At 39.3% G+C, this 25,362-nt stretch overlaps 1 protein-coding gene and 1 pseudogene across 1 annotated transcript in view; one reads left to right on the plus strand and one right to left on the minus strand.

The window, feature by feature from the left end:
* The window catches only part of GRM8 (glutamate metabotropic receptor 8), a 755,367-nt gene that overhangs the window by 634,684 nt on the left and 95,321 nt on the right, over window positions 1–25,362 (minus strand). The gene's annotated exons all lie outside the window — the stretch shown is intronic.
* Window positions 20,746–21,301, plus strand: LOC101322482 (chromobox protein homolog 3 pseudogene; annotated as a pseudogene).

A 25,362-nucleotide genomic window follows, 5' to 3' on the forward strand; every position in this document is an offset into this window, starting at 1 on the left:
AAGTTTGGGGATGTTCTGTGGAAAATGTTGAAGGCCAGTACAAAGAGTTTGTGCTTAATTTGGTAGGTGAGGGGCAGCCACAGGAGATTTCCTTTCTTAGTGATGGTGTGACATTATCAGAGCTGTGCTTTATAAAATTAAACCTGGCAGGATATATTAAAATACACTGGAGAATGAAGGGACTGGAGGTGGGGAGAGAGTTACGAAGTTACTGCAAAATCTAAGGAGGCTTTCATAATGGCCTGAAGTGGCGTGATAGCTGTGGGAATGGCAGATCCAGAAGCCAGAGGGGAAGTATAATTCGACAAAGGCTAACAGTTATGATTAAAAAAGAAAAGTAGAAATGTATGAAATGATACCCACAGTGTGATGATTAATAAATGAATTGTGGGATCTTCAAGATGGCAGAGGAGTAAGACGTGGAGATCACCTTCCTCCCAACAAATACATCAAAAATACATTTACATGCGGAACAACTCCTACAGAACACCTACTGAATGCTGGCAGAAGACCTCAGACTTCCCAAAAGGCAAGAAACCGCCCACATACCTGGCTGTGTGGCTGACAGGGTCTTGGTGCTCCAGCTGGGTGTCAGGCCTGAGCCTCTGAGGTGGGAGAGCCGAGTTCAGGACCCTGGACCACCAGAGACCTTCTGGCCCCACGTAATAACAATCAGCGAGAATCTCCCAGAGATCTCCATCTCAACGCTAAGACCCAGATCCACTCACCGACCAGCAAGCTCAAGTGCTGGACACCCCATGCCAAACAACTAGCAAGACAGGAACACAACCCCACCCATTAGCAGAGAGGCTGCCTGAAATCATAATAAGTTTACAGACACCTCAAAACACACCACCAGAAGCAGTCCTGCCCACCAGAAAGACAAGATCCAGCCTCATCCACCAGAACACAGGCACCACTCCCCTCCACCAGGAAGACTACATAACCCACTGAACCAACCTCATCTACTGGGGGAAGACAGCAAAAACAAAAGGAACTACAAACATGCAGCCTGCAAAAATGAGACCCCCAAAACAGTAAGTTAAGAAAAACGAGAACACAGAGAAATACACAGCAGATGAAGGAGCAATGTAAAAACCCACCAGACCAAACAAATGAAAAGGAAATAGGCAGTCTACCTGAAAAAGAATTCAGAGTAATGATAGTAACGATGATCCAAAATCTTGCAAATAGAATGGAGAAAATACAAGAAACATCGAACAAGGACCTCAAAGAACTAAAAAGCAAACGAACAATGATGAAAAACACAAGAAATGAAATTAAAAATTCTCTAGAAGGGATCAATAGCAGAATAACTGAGGGAGAAGAACGGATAAATGACCTGGAAGATAAAATAGTGGAAATAACTACTCAGAGCAGAATAAAGAAAAAACAGTGAAAAGAATTGAGGACAGTCTCAGAGACCTCTGGGACAACATTAAACGCGCCAACATTCGAATTATAGGGGTCCCAGAAGAAGAAGAGAAAAAGAAAGGGACTGACAAAATATTTGAAGAGATTATAGTTGAAAACTTCCCTAATATGGGAAAATAAATAGTCAGTCAAGACCAAGAAGCACAGAGAGCCCCATAAAGGATAAATCCAAGGAGAAACACACCAAGACACATTAATTAAACTATCAAAAATTAAATATACAGAAAAAATACTAAAAGCAGCAAAGGAAAAGCAACAAATAACATACAAGGGAATCCGCATAAGGTTAACAGCTGATCTTTCAGCAGAACCTCTGCAAGTCAGAAGGGAGTGGCAGGACATACTGAAAGTGATGAAGGAGAAAAACCCGCAACCAAGATTACTCTACCCAGCAAGGATATCATTCAGATTTGATGGAGAAATTAAAACTTTTACAGACAACTAAAAGCTGAGAGAGTTCAACACCACCAAACCAGCTTTACAACAAATGATAAAGGAGCTTCTCTAGGCAAGAAACACAAGAGAAGGAAAAGACCTACAATAACGAACCCAAAACAATTTAGAAAATGGGAATAGGAATGTGCATACTGATAATTACCTCAAGTGTAAATGGATTAAATGCTCCAACCAAAGACATACACTGGCTGAATGGATCCAGAAAAAAGACCCGTATATATGCTGTCTACAAAAGACTACCTTCAGACCTAGGGAAACATACAGACTGAAAGTGAGGGGATGGAAAAAGATATTCCCTGCTAATGGAAATCAAAAGAAAGCTGGAGTAGCAATTCTCATAACAAACAAAATACACTTTAAAATAAAGACTATTACAAGAGACAAAGAAGGATACTATATAATTATCAAGGGATCAATCCAAGAAGAAGATATAACAATGGTAAATATTTATGAACCCAACATAGGAGCACCTCAATACATAGGCAAATGCTAACATCCATAAAAGGGGAAATCAACAGTAACACAATCACAGTAGGGAACTTTAACACCTCACTTTCACCAATGGACAGATCAACCAAAATGAAAATAAATAAGGAAACACAAGCTTTAAATGATACATTAAACAAGATGGACTCAATTGATATTTATAGGACATTCCATCCAAAAACAACAGAATACACTTTCTTCTCAAGTGCTCATGGACCATTCTCCAGGATAGATCATATCTTGGGTCACAAATCAAGCCTTGGTAAATTTAAGAAAATTGAAATCATATCAAGTTTCTTTTCCAACCACAATGCTATGAGACTAGATATCAGTTACAGGAAATAAACTGTAAAAAGTACAAACACAGGAGGCTAAACAATATGCTGCTAAATCAAAGAGGGACTCAAAAATTACCTAGAAACAAATGACAATGAAAACACGACAACCCCAAACCTATGGGATGCAGCAAAAGCAGTTATAAGAGGGAAGTTTACAGCAGTACAATCCTACCTCAAGAAACAAGAAAAATCTCAAATGAACAACCTAACCTTATACCTAAAGCAATTAGAGAAAGAAGAACAAAAAACCTCAAAGTTGGGAGAATGAAAGAAATCACAAAAATCAGATCAGAAATAAATGAAAAAGAAATGAAGGACACAATAGCAAAGATCAATAAAACTAAAAGCTGGTTCTTTGAGAAGATAAACAAAATTGATAAACCATTAACGAGACTCATCAGGAAAAAAAGGGTGAAGACTCAAATCAACAGAATTAGACATGAAACAAGAGAAGTAACAACTGACATGGCAGAAATACAAAGGATCATGAGAGATTACTACAAGCAACTATATGCCAATAAAATGGACAACCTAGAAGAAATGGACAAATTCTTAGAAAAGCACAACCTTCCAAGACTGAACCACAAAGAAATAGAAAATATGAACAGACCAATCACCAGTAGTGAAATTGAAACTCTGATTTTAAATCTTCTAACAAACAAAAGCGCAGGACCAGATGGCTTCACAGGAAAATTCTATCGAACATTTAGAGAAGAGCTAACACCTATCATTCTCAAACTCTTCCAAAATATGGCAGAGAGAGGAACACTCCCAAACTCATTCTACGAGGCCACCATAACCCTGATACCAAAACCCGGCAAAGATGTTACAAAAAAATGAAAACTAAAGGCCAATATCACTGATGAATATAGATGCAAAAATCCTCAACAAAATACTAGCAAACAGAATCCAACCGGACATTAAAAGGATCATACACCATGATCAAGTGGAGTTTATCCCAGCAATGCAAGAATTTTTCAATATATGCAAATCAATCAAGTGTGATACACCATATTAACAAACTGAAGGAGAAAAACCATATGAACATCCCAATAGTTACAGAAAAAGCTTTTGACAAAATTCAACACCCATTTATGATAAAAACTCTCCAAAAAGTAGGCATAGAGGGAACTTACCTCAATATAATAAAGGTCATATAGGACAAACCCACAGCCAACATCGTTCTCAATAGTGAAAACTTGAAACCATTTTCACTAAGATCAGGAACAAGACAAGGTTGCCCGCTCTCACTATTATTCAACATAGTTTTGGAAGTTTTAGCCAGAGCAATCAGAGAAGAAAAAGAAATAAAAGGAATACAAATCAGAAAGGAAGAAGTAAAGCTGTCACTATTTGCAGATGACATGATACTACATATAGAGAATCCTAAAGATGCTACGATAAAACTACTAGAGCTAATCAATGAATTTGGTAGAGCAGCAGAATACAAAATTAATGCCCAGAAATCTCTTGCATTCCTATACACTAATGATGAAAAATCTGCAAGTGTAATTAAGATAACACTCCCATTTACCATTGCAACAAAAAGAATAAAATACCTAGGAATAAACCTCCCTAAGGAGACAAAAGACCTGTATGAAGAAAACTATAAGACACTGATGAAAGAAATTAAAGATGGTACAAACAGATGGAGAGATACACCATGTTCTTGGATTGGAAGAATCAATGTTGTGAAAATGACTATACTACCCAAAGCAATATACAGATTCAATGCAATCCCTATGAAACTACCAGTGGCATTTTTTACCTAACTAGAACAAAAAATTTCACAATTTGTATGGAAACACAAAAGATCCCGAATAGCCAAAGCGATCTTGAGAACGAAAAACGGAGCTGGAGGAGCCAGGCTCCCTGACTTCAGACTATATTACAAAGCTACAGTAATCAAGACAGTATGGTACTGGCACAAAAACAGAAAGATAGATCAACAGAACAGGATAGAAAGCCCAGAGATAACCCCATGCACCTATGGTCATCTTATCTTTGATAAAGGAGGCAAGAATATACAATGGAGAAAAGACAGCCTCTTCAATAAGTGGTGCTGGGAAAACTGGACAGCTACATGTAAAAGAATGAAATTAGAACACTCCCTAACACCATACACAAAACTGAACTCAAAATGGATTAAAGACCTAAATGTAAGGCCAAACACTCTTAGAGGAAAACATAGGCAAAACACTCTATGACATAAATCACAGCAAGATCCTTTTTGACCCACCTCCTAGAGAAAGGGCAATAAAAACAAAAATAAACAAATGGGACCTAATGAAACTTAAAAGCGCTTGCACAGCAAAGGAAGCCATAAAGAAGATGAAAAGACAACCCTCAGAATGGGAGAAAATATTTGCAAATGAAGCAACTGACAAAGGATTAATCTCCAAAATACACAAGCAGCTCATACAGCTCACCATCAAAAAAACAAACAACCCAATCCAATAATGGGCAGAAGACTTAAATAGACATTTCTCCAAAGAAGATATACAGGTTGCCAACAAACACATGAAAGGATGTTCAACATCACTAATCATTAGAGAAATGCAAACCAAAACTACAATGAGATATCACCTCACACCAGTCAGAATGGCCATCAACAAAAAAATCTACAAACAATAAATGCTGGAGAGGGTGTAGAGAAAAGCAAACCCTCTTGCATTGTTGGTGGAAATGTAAATTGATACAGCCACTAGGGACAACAGTATGGAGGTTCCTTAAAAAACTAAAAATAGAACTACCATATGACCCAGCAATCCCACTGCTGGGCATATACCCTGAGAAAACCATAATTCAAAAAGAGTCATGTACCACAATGTTCATTGAAGCTGTATTTACAATGGCCAGGACATGGAAACAACCTAATTGTCCATTGAAAGATGAATGGATAAAGAAGATGTGGCACATATATACAATGGAATATTACTCAGCCATAGAAAGAAACAAAATTGAGTTATTTGTAGTGAGGTGGGTGGACCTAGAGACTGTCATACAAAGTGAAGTAAGTCAGAAAGAGAAAAACAAATACCGTATGCTAACACATATATATGGAACCTAAAAATAAGTGGTTCTGAAGAACGTAGGGGCAGGACAGGAATAAAGATGCAGACGTAGAGAATGGACTTGAGGACATGGGAGGTGGAAGGGTAAACTGAGACGAAGTGAGATTGTGGCATGGACATATATACACTACCAGATGTAAAATCAATAGCTAGTGGGAAGCAGCCGCATAGCACAGGGAGATCAGCTCAGTGCTCTGTAACCACCTAGAGGGGTGGGGTGGGAAGGGTGGGAGGGAGACGCAAGAGGGAGGGGATGTGGGGATATATGTATATGTATAGCTGATTCACTTTGTTATACAGCAGCAACTAACACAACAATGTAAAGCCATTACACTCCAATAAAGATGTTAATAAATTAATTAAGTAAATAAGTAAATAAATGACTTGTGATAATGACAATAATGACTCTCAGGATTCAGTTTGCAAGCCCCAAGCAGTCAAAAATTCATAAGACTTTTTGGTAAAATACTATGTTCAATGATTAAGCAACATTATTATTAAGCATCAGAGTCCAACCATATAGTAGAAGCCACTTGAGTATTTAAAGCAGCACTACTATAATATACGGAATTCATTACACAGGTGACAGGAGAGGTGAAAACCCAGAGGACAGTGATACAACCCGGAGCTTAGCACCAAGAGGAAGCCACTAGCATATAGAGAGAAGGGGGAGCGAGGTGGTAGAACCAGAGCCAGGGGCCAGGGTCACCCAATGAAAGCTGAAACCTTGGCAAGCCAGTACCCATGGGAGTTGAGGCTTCAGAGGAGACATGGCCACAGCCACAGATGATTTTCAAAGCAAAGATGGAAGGGGAGAAATAATTTGAAACCTCTCCCCTTCTCATCTGCCAACTTCCTACCAGTGTTCCCCACTGACAAAGATACACCAGAAGCCAGCTGACAGGGGAGCCAAGGAAATGCAGACTGTAGGCGTCAGCCTCCTGTAATACAGGGCAAATCAGAGGATAGGTGAAGAAAGGATATAAGAGCAGGGACACTCAGGACCAGCACAGCTATACAGGTCAGGGTGAAAGCCTTCAAATTTCCAGCCCAAGACTAAAGAGATACAAATATAAAATCAAACAAATTAAGTAAATATTCTGTAACCTTAAATTTTAATTGGAAATGTCAATGCACACTGATGATTTCTTTTATTTTTAAACATGTATTTCCCAACTCTATCTACGGAAATTGCTAAATGCGATGACAATGCAGGAGTAATGAACTCTCCTGGCACTCAGATTGTGGTCTCTAAATACCATTTCCCACTGAAATAAAGCATGGCTCCTTCTAGGAATCACTGATTCTAGACATACAGAAAGATGAACCTGGGACGTCTTATTGAGCCAGAAAGCAACAACGTTCTCAAGAGCTACTAGTGTTTTGGCAAAGGACACTGGAGCCAATGTGATGAAATTCCCACTGACCTAAGATGGGACAAATTTCATCAAAAAGAATAATGACTGCTGTGAATTGAACACATAAAAAATATATAACAAACTGAAAATAAATTGAACCTGAATCTAATTAAGCCTCTATATCAAATTACCAGTTTATAGTAAACACAGGATAGAGCAACAAGTTAAATACCATGAGAAGCAATACATCAAATCCAAAAGGCGGAACACTCTAAAGTATAAATCACAGTGTCTCCAACAAATCAGTGATATAAAAAAAGAAGAAAGAGTTAACGGACGTATCAACCAAATGCAACATGTAGACCTTGTTTGGATATTGATTAAAACAAACCAAACATAAAAGATACTTTGGAGGGCTTCCCTGGTGGCGCAGTGGTTGGGAGTCCGCCTGCCGATGCAGGGGACACGGGTTCGTGTCCCGGTCTGGGAAGATCCCACATGCCGCGGAGCGGCTGGTCTCGTGAGCCATGGCCGCTGAGCCTGTGCTCCGCAACGGGAGAGGCAACAACAGTGAGAGGCCCGCGTACCGAAAAAAAAAAAAAGATACTTTGTAGACGATTTGGGCAACTCAAACATGGACTGGATTTTAGATGATATTACATTAATTTTGTTCAGAGCAGAAAAGCATAACAGTTTTTTTTTTTTTAAGATAAAAGGTCTTAAGACTAATTTGTAGCTATTCACCCAACAATGCCCAAAGTTGGTCTGCAAGAGCTGGGTCTGAATATTAAGAAGTGGTTCCCAAAGCTGACTCATTATCAGAATCACCTTAAACAACTTTTAAAAATTCATATTCACTGCTTTGGGGTGACATGAAACAGTTCTTCTAAATATCCTAAAAGTCATCCAGGTTTGAATATCATCTTATAAAGTCAGTGGGGCTGTTTGGAGGAAAGTCCCATGTCAAGACCTTCAAGCTGAGTCATTTTTGTTTACACCACTATTTCTATACAGCCTGGAAACCTGCCCACCAAGTACAAGGTTTATCACTCGCTCTGACCAAAGTGATCTTTCTCTGAAAGTTCCTTTCAATGTAGTAAAGTAACAGTAATAATATTTACCATTTGTTGTAAGTCTCCTAGGCACTTTATGTATACTACCTCTAACTTTTGTAACAATCTTCTTAGGCGGATAGCATCTCTTTTATAGGTAAGAAAACTGAGGCATAGAAAGTTAAATAATTGTCCTTTGATTATAAACAGTTAATGATGAAGGGCTAAGGTTTAAGCTAGAATCTGTTGGATTTCAAAGACCACATTCTTTCCATGATACTATATAACTTCCCTAAGAATAGCAGGAAAAAATTTTCCTGCCATTTATATCCTTTATATCTACATTCCTTTATATTTTCATTGAGAATTTCTTCTTCCCCAGTCAGCTGGTGGATGGCAGCTCCCGCAGCAGAAGACCCAGCAAAAGACTGAGCAATAGGGACTTCCCTGGTGGTCCAGTGTTTAACACTCTGCGCTTCCACTGCAGGGGGTGCAGGTTGGAACCCTGGTTGGGGAACTAAGATCCTGCGTGCCACATGGTGCAACCAAACTAAGATTATTAAAAAAAAAAAAGGCTGAGCACCAGCTAATATCTGAGTAAAACAAAGAAAAAACAAACAAGAAAAAACCCACGTGAATTAAAGTCCTGTAATAACTGAATTGTTAATATTAATCATATGACTTCAAAACAACTCCTTCTTTACCATGTCTGACCTGATATATTGGAATTATTTCTTCCTAGAAATAAATGATGCATATAAAAACCATAAGTACGTCAGAATTCATGCATGATGTATTTCATAGCAGGAACCCAGGTAAAATCAACATTTTCAAGTCCTGACATCTCTGATAAATCTATAGAATCATAGGTATAAACCAAAAAAAAATTATTACGCTTTCAGTCAAAGCATAAACGAGACAATGCTTTTATTTACCTTTCTCTGCTGCAGCTATTAGCTAACAGCCTTACTTTATGAAAAAGATATTCATTTCCTTTGAACTGCTTTCCCCCACATCAAAGCAAAAGTATTCAATATCCTTGAGAAACTAAATTGCTGGGCATAAAACCAAACTCCCTGTTCTTTACTATAATTTGAACAATCAATTTTTTATACACTGAAAAAAATATGCTCATTGTTGGTTCACAATACTCGGAGTTCCCCCGGTGAGATCTGAAACTGGCCTCCATACACGGAGAGCAAGGAGAGACCGAAGAAAGATGCAGGCTACTCCAGACTGGTAGGTGGTAGGTTTAGCAAGAAAGGGAACTTACATATGACGCTTGTCTTGAGCAGCTGCAAGACAAGTAGATATCTGCACCATGCTAGAATCTTAAAAGTTTATATGGAGGCCTTAATGGGGTTCAGACATGTCTTCAGTCCAGATGGTCTCAATAGCACATCAATCTCTCAAGGCTGCATCCTTGAAAGAGCTCCTAGTGTGGGAACAGCAGGCAGACGTCCATTACAAAGACAGAGGAGGAAGTGAAAAGCCTCCAACTGCCTGAGTCCAGCTCACAGGTCGACCAGTGGTCACATCCTCTCCATGACCTCCTCCAGCACTCATAAAATTAAGTATTCACAGTAACCAAAAATCAAATTCCCAAACGCTTGTGCTAAACTGCCAAAGACTTCCTTTCTCATCCTTATCCAGACACACCAAGGAACAGCTTGCCAAGAGACTAAATTTCTCAGTAAGTGAAAATTGCACATAGTAGGGGGTTTAATTCCCCGGCCACAGGAAGCTAAACCAATGAGAGAATCAATCTGAAAGACTACCCTTGGCAGCCATAAATGAAGTTATTTTCCTCTGTGCCGGTATCTTCGTAGAGAGTTTATTTCTTCCTAAGCAACAGTGGACATTCACCAAGGTGACAGAGATCCTATGTCCCTCCCATAGAGCTCCTCAGTGCAGCATGGAACTTAAAAATACTTTTTAGAGCCCATATACTTAGCACAAATCAGAATATTTTCACAGACCAACATATGTGTTTGTGGGTATCATTATTATTATTGGTTTATTATTATTATTATCCCCCAAAAAGAGCCTGAGAGAAGAACTTGTGTGCAGATAGTTTTTTCAGCTTGTTTCCAGAAAGCAAGAAGGAGTTGGGAATGTGAGATGGAAAAGTTAAAGGATGTATTATTACCTGGTTACCACTGTGGGGATCTGGATCTCTGTAGGGGACCCTCGGGAACTATAAAAAGTCTACCTTGGAATTGTCCTTCTAAATGACAGGAGTCTGGGGCATTTATTTGCCAACTTCTTACTCCATTGGTTGAGGGTTCTGCCCAATGCATTAATTCTCCCACTCTCTCTACACTAGAACATGCTCCCATGACTTTGGAGAAAGTCCTAAGCATTTAAATTCTTAACAAGTTCCCAGGTGATGCTAGTGCGGCTGGTCCTGGCACCACACTCTGAGAAGTCCCCAAAGAAAAGTCTCATGGGTGCCCACAATTCAGTCTGCCTTTGAAGTGGCCCAAGGCAACTGCCCTGCCCTCCCTTCTGTACTGGCTCACACCTGTGAATATCCAGCTCCGCCCACAAAGCCATTAGAAGGATGCTCACCCCTCATGCCCCTGTGGTGGTACCCACTTCAAGAAAGCCAATGTCTCTATTCTCCTGATACTTCTGAACCACGCTCTCAAGGTTCCAGGACCAACTCAGGGTCCCACTGTGTCAGCTGGGGTCCTAAAAAGATTCTAGATATACCTAGAATCTTACAAAGTCTTATAGAGCAACTTGCATTCTGTCAGGTCAAACCCAAGCAAGGGACAAAAAACAAAAGATATCATGCCACACCTTCATTAATTCTAGTCTCCTCTCTTCTCCAAAGCTCTATCCCTAACCAGAACCCCCTCCCATATTCAAGACAAGATTTCTCAAAAATAACAAAAAGTAGAAATTGGCTTGGGAACAAGATTGAAACACTAACATCTGAGCTCCTGAACTCAGCCTGTGAAAATCCCCGTGTTTGCTTCTGTCCCTTTGTTTCTATTTTGTTTTTTTTATTGAAGTATAAAAAGTATAGTTTTATAGTATAGTTGATCTACAATGTTGTGTTAATTTCTTTTGTACAGCAAAGTGATTCAGTTATACGTATATAGACATTATTTTTTCAATATTCTTTTCCATTGTGGTTATCATAGGATATTTAATATAGTTCTCTGTTCTATACAGCAGGACCTTGTTTTTTATCCATTCTATATATAATAGCTTACACCTGCTAACCACCTCTTCTTTATCCATTCCTCTGTCGATGGACATTTAGGTTGTTTCCATGTCTTGGATACTGTGAATAGTGCTCCTATGAACTACAGGGGTGCATGTATCTTTTTCAACTAGAGTTTTGTCTAGATATATGCCCAGGAGTGGGGTTGCTGGATCATATGGTAATTTTTTGTTTTTCTTTTTTTTGCTGTATGCGGGCCTCTCACTGTTGTGGCCTCTCCCGTTGCGGAGCACAGGCTCCGGACGCGCATGCTCAGCCGCCATAGCTCACGGGCCCAGCCGCTCGGCGGCATGCGGGATCTTCCCGGACCGGGGCACGAACCCATGTGCCCTGCATCGGCAGGCGGACTCTCAACCACTGCACCAACAGGGAAGCCCTCATATGGTAATTTTATTTTTAGTTTTCTGCAGAACCTCCATACTGTTTTCCATAGTGGCTGCACCAACTTACATTCCCAGCAACAGTGTAGGAGGGCTCCCTTTTCTCCACATCCTCATCAGCATTTGTTATCTGTAGACTTTTTAATGATGGCCATTCTGACCAGTGTGAGGTGGTACCTCATTGTAGTTTTGATTTGCATTTCTCTAATGATTAGCGATGTTGAGCATCTTTTCATGTGCCTATTGGCCATCTGTATTTCTTCTTTGGAGAAATGTGTATTTAGGTCTTCTGCGCATTTTTTGACTGGGTTGTTTGTTTTTTTGTTGTTGAGTTGTATGACCTGTTTGTATAGTTTGAAAATTAAGGCCTTGTCAGTCACACTGTTTGCAAATATTTTCTCCCATTCCGTAGGTTGTCTTTTCATTTTGTTTATGGTTTCCTTTGATGTGCAAAAGCTTTTAAGTTTGATTACATCCCATTTGTTTGTCTGTTTTTGTTTTTGTGGGAAAGTGTTGGATATTTCTATTACCTTAACTGTGGTGATGGTATCAGTTCACTTATGTCCAAACTCAACAAATTGTACACATTAGGGCTTCCCTGGTGGCACAGTGGTTAAAAATCTGCCTGCCATTGCAGTGGACACAGGTTCAAGCCCTGGTCCAGGAAGATCCCACGTGCTGCAGAGCAACTAAGCCCATGTGCCACAACTACTGAGACAGCACTCTAGAGCCCGCAAGCCACAACTACTGAGCCCACGTGCCACAACTACTGAAGCCCGCACACCTAGAGCCCGTGCTCCATAACAAGAGAAGCCACTGCAATGAGAAGCCCCCGCTCGCCACAACTAGAGAAAGCTTGTGTGCAACAACGAAGACCCAATGCAGCCAAAAATAAATAAATAAATTTATTTTTAAAAAAATTTGTACACATTAAATATGTGCAATTCTTCGCTTGTCAAGTATACCTCAATAAGGCTGTTTGTAAAATTTCCCTTATTTGTAATATATAGTAGCACAGAAACATTGATCCCTTTCCTCTAAACTTTGAGAAATCTCTGGAGCAAGCTTTTGCATGATCATGGTATCGGTTATCTATTGCTGTGTAACAAACCAGCCCAAAGCTCAGTGGCTTAAAACAACAAACATTCATTGTAGTCATGAATCATTACTGTACTTAACTACTTTTGAGTTGATTTTGAATTCTATAGGCACAGTCTTCATGTATCTAGTAAAAAAAAGTAATGGATTATTATGGGCTGAATTGTGTTCTCCCAAAGAAGATATGTGGTATACTCCAATAAAGATATGTTGGATACTACCTAAGGAGACAAAAGACCTGTACTCTGAAAACTATAAGATGCTGATGAAAGAAATCAAAGAAGACACAAACAGATAGAAAGCTATACCATGTTCTTGGACTGGAAGAATAAATACTGTCAAAATGACTATACTACCCAAGGCAATCTACAGATTCAATGACATCTCTGTCAAATTACCAATGGCATTTTTCACAGAACTAGAACAAATAATATTAAAATTTGTATGAAGACACAAAAGACCCCGAATAGCCAAAGCAATCTTGAGAAAGAAAAACGGAGCTGGAGGAATGAGGCTCCCTGACTTCAGACTATCCTACAAAGCTATAGTCATCAAAACAGTATGGTATTGGCACAAAAATAGAAATATAGACCAATGGAACAGGATAGAAAGCCCAGAAATAAACCCACACACCTCTGGTCAATTAATCTATGATAAAGGAGGCAAGAGTATACAATGGTGGAAAGACAGTCTCTTCAACAAATGGTGCTGGGAAAACTTGACAGCTACATGTAAGGAAATGAAATTAGATCATTCTTTAAGACCATACACAAAAATAAACTAAAAATGGATTAAAGACCTAAATGTGAGACCAGACACTATAAAACTCCTAGAGGAAAACAAAGGCAGAACACTCTCTGACATAAATCGTAGCAGTATCTTTTCTGACCCATCTACCAGAGTAATGGAAATAAAAACAAAAATAAGCAAATGGGACCTAACTAACCTCAAAAGCTTTTGTACAGCAAAGGAAACCATAAATGAAACGAAAAGACAACCCACAGATTGGGAGAAAATATTTGCAAATGATGTGACTGAAAAAGGATTAGTCTCCAAAATTTACAAATAGCTCATTCAGCTTAATAACACCAAAACAAACAACGCAGTCAAAAAATGGGCAGAAGACCTAAATAGACATTTTTCCAAGGAAGACATACAGATGGCCAAGAGGCACACGAAAAGATGTTCAACATCGCTAATGCTGAATGATTAGAGAAATGCAAATCAAAACTACAATAAGATATAACCTCACACCAGTCAAAAAGGTTATCATCCAAAATCCACAAACTATAAATGCTGGAGATGATGTGGAGAGAAGGAAACTTTCCTACACTGTTGGTGGGAATGTAAATTGGTAGAGCCACTATGGAGAACAGTATGGAGGTTCCTTAAAAAACTAAAAAATAGAACTACCATATGACCCTGCAATCCCACTCCTGGGCTTATATCCAGAGAAGAATATGGTCCGAAAGGATACATGCACCCCAATGTTGATTGCAGCACTGTTTACAATAGCCAAGACACGGAAGCAACCTAAATGTCCATCGACAGAGGAATGGATAAAGAAGAGGCGGTACATATATATAATGGAATATTACTCAGCCGTAAAAAAAGAATGAAATAATGCCATTTGCAGCAACATGGATGGACCTAGAGATTGTCATACTAAGTGAAGTAAGTCAGACAAAGAGAAATATGATATGATATCACTTATATGTGGAATCTAAGAAGAAATGATACAAATGAACGTATTTACAAAACAGAAACAGGCTCACAGACTTAGAGAACGAACTTATGGTTACCAGGGGGGAAGAGTGGGGGAAGGGATAGTTAGGGAGTTTGGGATTGTGGGATTGACATGTACGTACTTCTATATTTAAAAAGGATAACCAACAGGACCTACTGTATAGCACAGGGAACTCTGCTCAATGTTATGCAGCAGCCTGGATGGGAGGGGAGTCTGCAGGAGAATGGATACATGTATATGTATGGCTCAGTCGTTTTGCTGTGCACCTGGAACTATCACAACATTGTTAATTGGCTATACTCCAATATAAAATAAAAAGTTTAAAATATTCAAAAATCAATTAATTAATTAATTAATTTTTAAAAGAAGTTATGTTGGAGTCCTGGATCCAAGGTCCTAACTCCCAGTACCTAAGAATGTTATCTTATTTGGAGATAGGGCCTTTATGGAAGTTAAAGTTAAAATGAGGTCATTAGGGTTGGCCCTAATCCAACTTGATTGGTGTACTTATAAAAAAGGGGAAATTTGAACACAGAGACAGACAGGCCTAGAAGGAAGATGATATGAAGAGACATGCAGGCAGGGAAAAGATGACTATCTAGAAGGCTTTGGGAAAATCGAGAACTCACTGCTAAGTACATTTACTCACAGAAAGTTTCCTTTCTTGAGAAAAAAATGAGTGAGAAAATACCTACAATTTTGCAATAGATAAAGTTGTTCAACACTTCAAAGACCAATTTAAAACAATCACATCTTGCTACAGATCTCACCTCCATGAAATACCACCTCAACTTGACAAACTACCACTACATAAATTCCAATGGGCCTGATTTAGCCTTAAAACCTGCTGTGGGGCTCCCCTGGTGGCACAGTGGTTGAGAGTCCGCCTGCCGATGCAGGGGTCACGGGTTCGTGCCCCGGTCCGGGAAGATCCCACATACCGCGGAGCGGCTGGGCCCGTGAGTCATGGCTGCTGAGCCTGCGCGTCCGGAGCCTGTGCTCAGCAACGGGAGAGGCCACCACAGCGAGAGGCCCGCGTACAGGAAAAAAAAAAAAAAAAAAAAAAAAAAAAAACCTCCTGTGATTCAATGAAGGAAGTGTGAGAACCAAGTGGGATTATTTCAAGAATAAAGTAAAACATTTGTTATCAAAGGTAAATGGAGCTGTAATAGAATTCGCATTATAAAAAAAGTCAAAACAATTTTAAGAAGAAAAAATAAAAAATAAAATGCAATATTATTCAGCTTGTTACCATAATATTTTGAAACTTTATAACTGTCAGAGCAACGCTCATGACATTTCCTGGTCTGTTAACTGATAAGCATTTTATTACCTATGGGGAAAAAAAAGAAACAACTTTAAGCTCTTAACTATAAAATGCAGGCAAAAGAATGGCAGGATGAGTAGACAGGGAAGAGCAGGGCAGCAGGCTGGGGGGGGACAGTTTCCCAGGGAGGCGAAGCATCATGTGCAAAGCCTCACAACAGAGATTTCTTGAGCCTGTGTTTGTATTTTACATAAATGGAATCATACAATAGGTTAAAAAAATGCAGGCAAGATATAAATCTTCTAGATATATAAAATATTTCAGCTAATTGAAGAGTCTATCCAAATTTCAGCTAGCTTTCCTCTGGGTCTGTTACACATAGGTCTGAACTTTCACAAAGACCTTGTAACAGGCTAACATTTCTTACAAACTTCAGGAAAAAAAAATTTTTTTAATACTAAATGTATGACCAGTTTAGAAATATAATGTGATTAAAATTTAATAGGCAAGGGGATTTTTACATTTAACTCATCAGTGGTACTACCTGTTGTATTAAAGAAAATCACCGATTCAGATTAAGAAGATGCTTGGTTGTGTTGGGGTTTATGTATTTGTCATCCGTTCTTTAATGGAGAAGTTTACTCAGTAAATTAATATGTTGGAACCATTTTTAGAAAACAGTATTTAACCCATTTAAAAGAGAAAAACTATTTTGAAAAGTCTAAGCATGCCCATTTCCATATAAATAAATGTGAACATTATGTAAAACTAATTATAAATCAATTTTTTAGCTGTTCATCAAAGCAGGTCCACAGAAATCTCTAACTGAAAAAATTCCAAGCAATTCCTTTTAGGCATTGTTTGAGCTATTACAGATGTTTGAAAATAACAAAACTAAATTTAAAATATTCATAATAATAAACAAGACAAAAAAGACAACCCTCGGGCTTCCCTGGTGGGGCAGTGGTTGAGAGTCCGCCTGCCGATGCAGGGGACACGGGTTCGTGCCCCGGGCTGGGAAGATCCCACATGCCGCGGAGCGGCTGGGCCCGTGAGCCATGGCCGCTGAGCCTGCGCGTCCGGAGCCTGTGCTCCGCAACGGGAGAGGCCACAACAGTGAGAGGCCCGTGTACCGCAAAAAAAAAAAAGACAACCCTCAGAATGGGAAAAAATATTTGCAAATGAAGCAACTGATAAGCGATTCATCTCCAAAATATACAAATAGCTCATGAGCTCAATATCAAAAAAACAAACAACTCAATCCAAAAATGGGCAGAAGACCTAACTAGACATTTCTCCAAAGAAGTCATACAGATGGCCAGCAGGCTCATGAAAAGATGCTCAACATCACTAATTATTAGAGAAATGCAAATCAAAACTACAATGAGGTATCACCTCACACCGGTCAGAATGGCCATCATCACAAAATCTACAAACAATAAAAGCTGGATAGGGTGTGGAGAAAAGGGGACCCTCTTGCACTGTTGGTGGGAATGTAAATTGATACAGTCATTATGGAGAACAGTATGGAGGTTCCTTTAGAAACTAAAAGTAGAACTACCATGTGACCGAGCAATCCCACTACTGGGCATATACCCTGAGAAAACCATAATTCAGAAAGACACCTGCACCCCAATGTTCATTGCAGCACTATTTACAGTAGCCAGAACACGGAAGCAACCTGAATGTCCACTGACAGATGAATGGATAAAGAAGATGTGGTACATATATACAATGGAATATTACTCAGCTGTAAAAAGGAATGAAACTGGGTCATTTGTAGAGATGTGGATGGACCTAGAGACTGTGATACAGAGTGAAGCAAGTCAGAAATAGAAAAACAAATATCGTATATTAACGCATATATGTGGAATCTAGAAAAATGGTACAGATGAACCTATTTTCAGAGCAGAAATAGAGACTCATACGTAGAGAGCAAATGTATGGACACCATGGGGGGAAGGAGGGGGTGGGATGAAGGGAGATTGGGATTGACATATATACACCACTATGTATAAAATAGATAACTAATGAGAACCTGCTGTATAGCACAGGGAACTCTCTACTCAGTGCTCTGTGGTGACCTAAATGGAAAGGAAATCCAAAAAGGAGGGGATATATGTATACTTATAGCAGATTCACTTCACTGTACAGCAGAAACTAACACAACATTGTAAAGCAACTATACTCCAATTTTTTTAAAAAAAGCATTCCTGCCCACAATAAAAAAATATTCGGGACTTCCCTGGTGGCACAGTGGTTAAGACTCCACACTCCCAATGCAGGGGGCCCATGTTTGATCCCTGGTCAGGGAACAAGATCCTACATGTCACAACTAAGAGTTCACCTGCCACAACTAAGGAGCCAGCAAGCCGCAACTAGGAGCCTGCCTGCCATAAGACCCGGCGCAACCAAATAAATATTTTTTAAAAATATTCATAATGAAGGCTTTTTACTAATTCCAACTGAGCTTTCCCCACTCTTCCTTCCAGAAGTGACTTTGTTCTGCAGCTTTGGATGGGACTGGACTGAGGGAATAGATGAGAATTATCCACTTTGAAAGTCAGATTTGGGAGATAAAGAATGAATAGGTAATTTATTTTTCAAAAAATGAACCAAGTATAAGACTGTTAGGAAGTATTAGGCAAAGAGACTCTTTTACATTCATCTAGAATTGTTGTTCTTATTCCCAAGGAGAATTTAAATATGATAAGATAGGCCATTTTTCCCACCTGGCTAGCTCCAAGGAGGTTGCCCCTCTCTGACAAATAACAGGGGAAATATCCAACACAGAACCCTTGCCTGTTATTATCTCGGTAGACAGTAACTTCTGGAGAGTGAGGATTAGTTCTTTCCCCTATTCAAACTAACTACATCTTGCACAGTGCTGTGCACATCATAGGAATTCCTCAAAAGTTCGGTGAATTCCGTTGAAAAACTAAGATTATTCACTAACCTTAGCTTCTTCAATGTCAAAGTATAAAGACAGAATCAGATAAGAGCACTGAATTCTAAATTAATTCAGTAAGAGTCATAAATTATGAAGTGCTTCCACCAATATATGGTTAAGTCAGGGGACCTACTTTTAAAATGACTTAGTTATTAAAAGACAAAAATAACACAAATGTCATAGAATTTTCAAAGGAGCTTTATCATTTGTATAACTTGCTAGAATTGGGGTTATCAAATTTAATATGAACAGCTTTCATCAAATTTGTATTTAATGAATGCAGCTGTGAAATGGGCAAATCCAATATACTGCAAACAGCCCAACTCTTACTTCGTTCCACAGATATGATTTACCCTTAACAGCCAGAAGCATCACTTCAAATAGTTTGTGTTATGGCAGAATGGATTATGTCATATTCATTCTACCTACAGGAAGGAAGCTAACATCCATAAGAGCAGCATTCAACTGTGTGTTACAAAGCACAGCCCAGCAGAACGTTTATAACATAAAATGTGAAGATATTTAAAACATAAACTTTGCAGGTTGTGGCAGACCAGAGCCTTCTCTCTTTCCACTAAAGGGATATATTTTTGATTCAAGGCTTTCAAATCCTAGGACCTGAGATCAGCTACAAAACTTACCCAGGACTGTGGAAAAATGTGTCAGCCTCTGCTTTGTACTCCTAAGACTCAACTCACCATCTCTATAAACACGTACATACACAAGCATGGACGTTTCTACAAAGAGCAAATTTATCATTCATTTAACGTGGAGGATGCGTCTGCAATTGAGAATGTAATGGACATTCACATTTCTTCCTCCAGATAAATGTGTACTACGCAGTAAAGCTCCAGTTGAGAGGGCTATGAGTTCTAGTTCTCCTTTTTAATATTTCACTCCTGAGAAAATTCTCCATCACATATAAGCCATTTCTAAAATATTCGCAATCTAAGGAGGTTTCCAGATGTACCTGGAAAAATGAACAACTGCATACCAGTTTGACAGACAGTATACAAGAATTAGATCAGAGGGTAAAAGTCACAGCATTCCAATGCAAAGAGGTTTCAAGGTCATTCAGACGTCCAAGTTCAAATCTCAGTTCTGAAAAAAAAAACTAGCTGCCTGATGTTAAACAACTTAATCTTGCGAAACCTCGTTTCCCTCATGTGAAAAGTGGGGATAAAAATAGCACTGCTGTGGGAGTTGAAGTTTACACACACACCACACATGCCACGTCTCCAGCACAAGCCCATGATCAGGCACTGCATGATATGTAGCTGTACATGCATAATACCACGTGGACACTCTATAGCTGTCCCTACCTCCTACTTCCCACATTAAACAGGCATTATCTGCTCATGTTCTCTCCTCCTTTCTGCATTATGGACCATTACAGGCAGAAGCTGTGTCGTATTCAATTCTGTAACTGCAGGATTTGACACACACCTGGCATATTGTGTAAACCAGTCAACTGCTACTTATGTTTGGCGAGAGCAGCTGGCTCCTCATATATGTTAACATATTTTATCAAGTAAGTCAAATGAAAAATGAAGTGCTCATTCTTAACCTATTAAACTTTCTCCCTCTGTTTTTGTTAAATTTACATAGGTAGACCCTTATTTAGCTGTAACAATCAGCTGCTGATTTTCTATTTAAAATGTGAAACTTGAAGTTCCCCCATTGTTTCACCATCGTGGGGTTCATCTGGGTACCATTCCAAAAATTTAATTTGCTTTGTTATTAAAAAAAAAAATACTAGCACAGCCCCGTCCACCTTGATGTGGCTGGAGGCGCGCAGGGCCTGGGACACCACAGACCTGGGACCCAGAGCAGCTCAGAGGCAGTGAATAACAGCTCTTCAAGTCTGCAATAAAAAATGGCCTCCAATAAAACTACATTGCAAAAAACGGGAAAGAAACAGAATGCAAAGAGTAAAAAAGTCGAAGAGGCAGAACCTGAAGAAATTGTGATAGAAAAAGTACTGGACCGACGTGTAGTGAATGGGAAGGTGGAGTGTTTCCTGAAGTGGAAGGGATTTACAGATGCAGACAATACTTGGGAACCCAAAGAAAATTGAGACTGTCCAGAGTTGACTGAAGCATTTCTTAATTCTCAAAACGCTGGTAAAGAAAAAGATGGAACAAAAAGAAAATCTTTACCTGACAGTGAATCTGATGATAGCAAATCAAAGAAGAAAAGAGAGCTGCTGATAAACCGAGAGGTTTAGCCAGAGGTCTCGACCCAGAGCGATAACTGGTGCCACAGACAGCAGTGGAGAATTCATGTTTCTCAGGAAATGGAAAGATTCAGATGAGGCGGACTTGGTGATGGCAAAGGAGGCAAATATGAAGTGTCCTCAAATTGTAACTGCTTTTTACAAAAAGAGACTAACTTGGCATTCTTGTCCAGAAGATGAAGCTCAATAATTGTCTGCATTGCTTTTTATATACATTTATATATATATATATATATATATATATATATATATATACACACATATAAAATCTGGGTCTTGGTTTTTTGATTTATTAGTGTGAAGAAATAACTACATTCTAATGAAAATCAAATTTGACATGTTTGTTTTGAAGTAGTATTGGGGAAGTTGTTGGGTTTTGGGGGGGGCTTTGTGTTTTTTTGCATCTGTACCACTGCTTACTTTGAACAAATAAAAGCTTTCTGTAGTTGCTTCCTTTAGCAGAAAAGAACATTTGATACCACGGTATATTATTTCCTCTGCATTAGAGAACAGCTTTTCTAAATGTTGGGGAAAATCTCCATAGTCATTACTCAATCAGAATTCAGAATTTGCATTTAACTCATATATGTCTAAGGACCTTTCTGGGTTTTTTGTATGTGTATACATAAAATACATATGTAAATGGTTTGGGGGATTTTTGGTTATTGTCTAAATACATTTACCAAAACAAAAACAGCCTTTCACGGCCATGGATAAGCCCATGTTTCTGGGATTCTATCATTTTAAGCAATATAAGAAATCACGTTCAACTTAAATTGAAAATTTAAGTCTTAACCTTTCAAATTAAATAATTTTGTAATTAATTAGGCAAATTAATGTAAGTAATTTAAATTGGATTTTTTTTTTTTTCCGGTACATGGGCCTCTCACTGTTGTGGCCTCTCCCGTTGTGGAGCACAGGCTCCGGACGCGCAGGCTCAGCGGCCACGGCTCACGGGCCCAGCCACTCCGCGGCATGTGGGATCTTCCCGGACCGGGGCACGAACCCGTGTCGCCTGCATCGGCAGGCGGACTCTCAACCACTGCGCCACCAGGGAAGCCCTAAATTGGATAATTTTTTAAAGCAGCCCTATCAGAATTTGCATCCATATCTACCGTCATATAAATGCAGTTTTATATGCAAAACCCCTGAAAGGAAAATGTTATCACTGTCAACAAATGACACCCAAATGAAAAAACGAGAAAAATTCTGGTATGTTTTAATTAGCCAAGCAAGACTTAGTTAAATGGACATTTAAAGCTTCCTTTTGGCAAACCATTCCTTTATAAGAAGTTGAAATCCCTGTGCTGTATTTACTGAAAGACTGTGATACATGGAGTGTCTCAGACTTGTTAATGGAAACCTAATCAGATGGTTAGAGACGTTGGCAATTTAGGATCTGCAGGAATAAATGAGTGAACAAACTTTTCTAATCTAAACTTGACCTGCATGTTTTTTCAAACTTTACCGCAACCCATTCCTTACACGTAGGCTCAATCTTCTCCGTATTTTGGGTTACTGGTTCAGCAGAAGCCAGGAAAAACTATAACTTTGTAGTAATCAGAATGTTATTCAACTGTATATTGTTTACTTTATGGTAAATAGTGGTGAACAGTGGTCAATAAATAGTTTTATATTCAAAAAAAAGATACTAATAGAATTGTAGGTCTTGAACACAGGTGAGTTTCTTTTTGTGATTCAAAATGAAACAACCTTTCCGGGTAAAAACTTAAATAGCTGATTTCTGCCTAGTGGAAAGATTCCCTGTTTACAGTTCTTTGCTAAAAAGGAAAGAAATGAAAATATTTTTGCCAGATTGTAAGCCCATAGGCAAGTTACAGATTAGAGTTTGCACTAATTGCTCAAGCTCATTTCTTTTTCAAAAAGGAGATCCTAATTTTTAACAACTTGACAAGATTACAGCAACCTATTTGGTACAACTCAGATTATTTTCATATTTCCTCTTTTTCTTGCTCCAACTGGTGGCCAATCTCAGTCAGAAGTCTAAGCAGCACCTCCAGTCTCCTCTCCACAAAGAGTGCCAGAAACAAGTAGCACAGAAGAGGTACCACCACCCTTAATTTGAACCTTTGTGATACCCTCAGTCCACAACTGCAAAGCTCGTCTTCGATTTACCTTTTCCAAACAAATAAACCATGTAATCTAATTCCACCCCACCCCCCCAACCTCACATCCATTCTCCTTTTGATACATTTTTCTTTGTTTTTTATTTGTTTGTTTGTTTTTAATACAATGAGTCCCATATACCCAGTCATCCCTCAGTATCCGTGGGGAATTTGTTCCAGGACCGCTGTGGATACCAAAATCCGTGGGTGCTCAAGTCCCTTATATAAATGGCACAGTACAGTCAGCCCTCCATATTCCTGGGTTCTGCATCTGCAGATTCAACCAAATGAATTGAACTGTGGTTGGTTGAACAGGCCGATGCAGAAGCAGTGGGGGCAGAGGGTCCACTGCTTTTCCTACTCACTGGATCTAGTAGAGCATCAAATAAGTAAGCAACCTGCGGAACCTTTATGTTCCCTGCAGGGAGCCTGAAACCTGTGTTTTCACAAGCCCTCCAGGTGGTCCTGACATGCGCCCAAGGTTGGAAACCTCTGCTCCAGCCTTTCGGGATGGGGCCCAGACTGGCAGATACTTTTCATGACTTTTTGTTCTTATAAACATACTGAAGATCCCCAATCATCTGACTGTTCCCAGGGCCAGGATTTGAGTGACTTAATGTTTAAGTACAATTCTGATAGAAGTCACAACATTTCCATTTCATAATAACTAATGTTTGGGTGAATAAAGTCTTTGTCTCTTGGAATTTGAACTACCTCACTACAGATTCTTAAATTTTATTTGTATCACACACATCCACATGCAACCAAGGCAATTTGAAGGACAAACCCAAAGGAAAAAAGGCAAAACATCTGTCTTTAGTGGGGAAAGCATTGCAGAGGGTCCAAAAGCCCTACCTACCTGAAACCCAACTCTCAGCTCACTCTCTCTAACAATGAGAAAATCGGAATGGAGAATATGGACAGTTCAGTGCAAGTAGCAGTAACATATATGTTGTTACATATATCAACATATATGTTGATAACAAAAACAACATTTATTTTGTCCTTACTGACATAGGCACTTTGTCAAATGAGCCACGTGTATTATTTAATCCTCACAACAACTTTTCCCATTTCACAGATAAGGAAACTGAGGCACAGAGATGTTAAGCAACCTGCCCAAGGTCTTAGAGATCTTAAGTGGCAGAGCTGGGAGCCCACAATCTAGGTTTCTCTGACTTCAAGCTCCATAAACTCTTAACAACTTTGCTGTGCTGACTTCCAGCCCATCAGCCCAGATTTGGTGGACAATGGGAAAATAACTTGATGGTGCGTTATCTAGAAACCTCTCCCATGGACTGGACACTGCAGTTTGGATGCCCAGTCTGTCTCACAGACCTATTGAGGGGCTCATTTTCCTCCTTCCCCACGAGAAAGATTACAAAGTGTAACCTGAGTACATCAGGCCTTGAGGCAAACTCTACCATTCACTGTAACTCACAATAGTCACATCAACATGGTACCATCTTGAATATCAGAAAGGACATAGTATGAGCAAACTGCCTGATAATCAAGTCTAAATAGACTTACTGGTTGAGAAATAATCCTGGCATATATTCTTCAAGCAATATTTACTCACTGCAGAACAATGAATTTAAGTTTCAGCTTTGGAATCCGTTGCTTGTTTTAAATGTACCAGACTGTCTTGAGATAATTATCAACCCCTCCTCAGCACTCCCCACTGCAAGTGCTTCAACACTATTATCTTGCCTCATCTACACACTGAATCTCTGTAGCTCATGGAAAGCCTGTGTCAGAGTAGATCAAGACTGAGGCATTGGGCAGAAGTTCGTGGAAAAAAAGACACAAGTCCTTAACTTTAGGCTCCTTCCATCGGAAGTAAGAAAGAGGGCAGACCTTAAAGTGGCTGGCAAAGTCAAGTGACCTTTATAAACACACTACACAAGATCCCATAGACGCCAGCCCACAACTGGGACAGCTGGCCACTCACGCTGTTAGAGCAGGTTCCCTCCCAGGTCCACAGAGAAACGTCCAGATGCTCTCTAGGCTGCCCCCACTCTGCTTGAATCTTGAGGGCAAAATACTCCTAGTATACTTCCTTTATACATACTTCCTCTCTGGTAGAGTCACAGTTTGCCAACAACAAAGGGAGAACTAATTTACG

This window comes from Tursiops truncatus, chromosome 9, assembly GCF_011762595.2.
Source record: "Tursiops truncatus isolate mTurTru1 chromosome 9, mTurTru1.mat.Y, whole genome shotgun sequence".
NCBI classification, from domain to species: Eukaryota; Metazoa; Chordata; class Mammalia; order Artiodactyla; family Delphinidae; genus Tursiops; species Tursiops truncatus.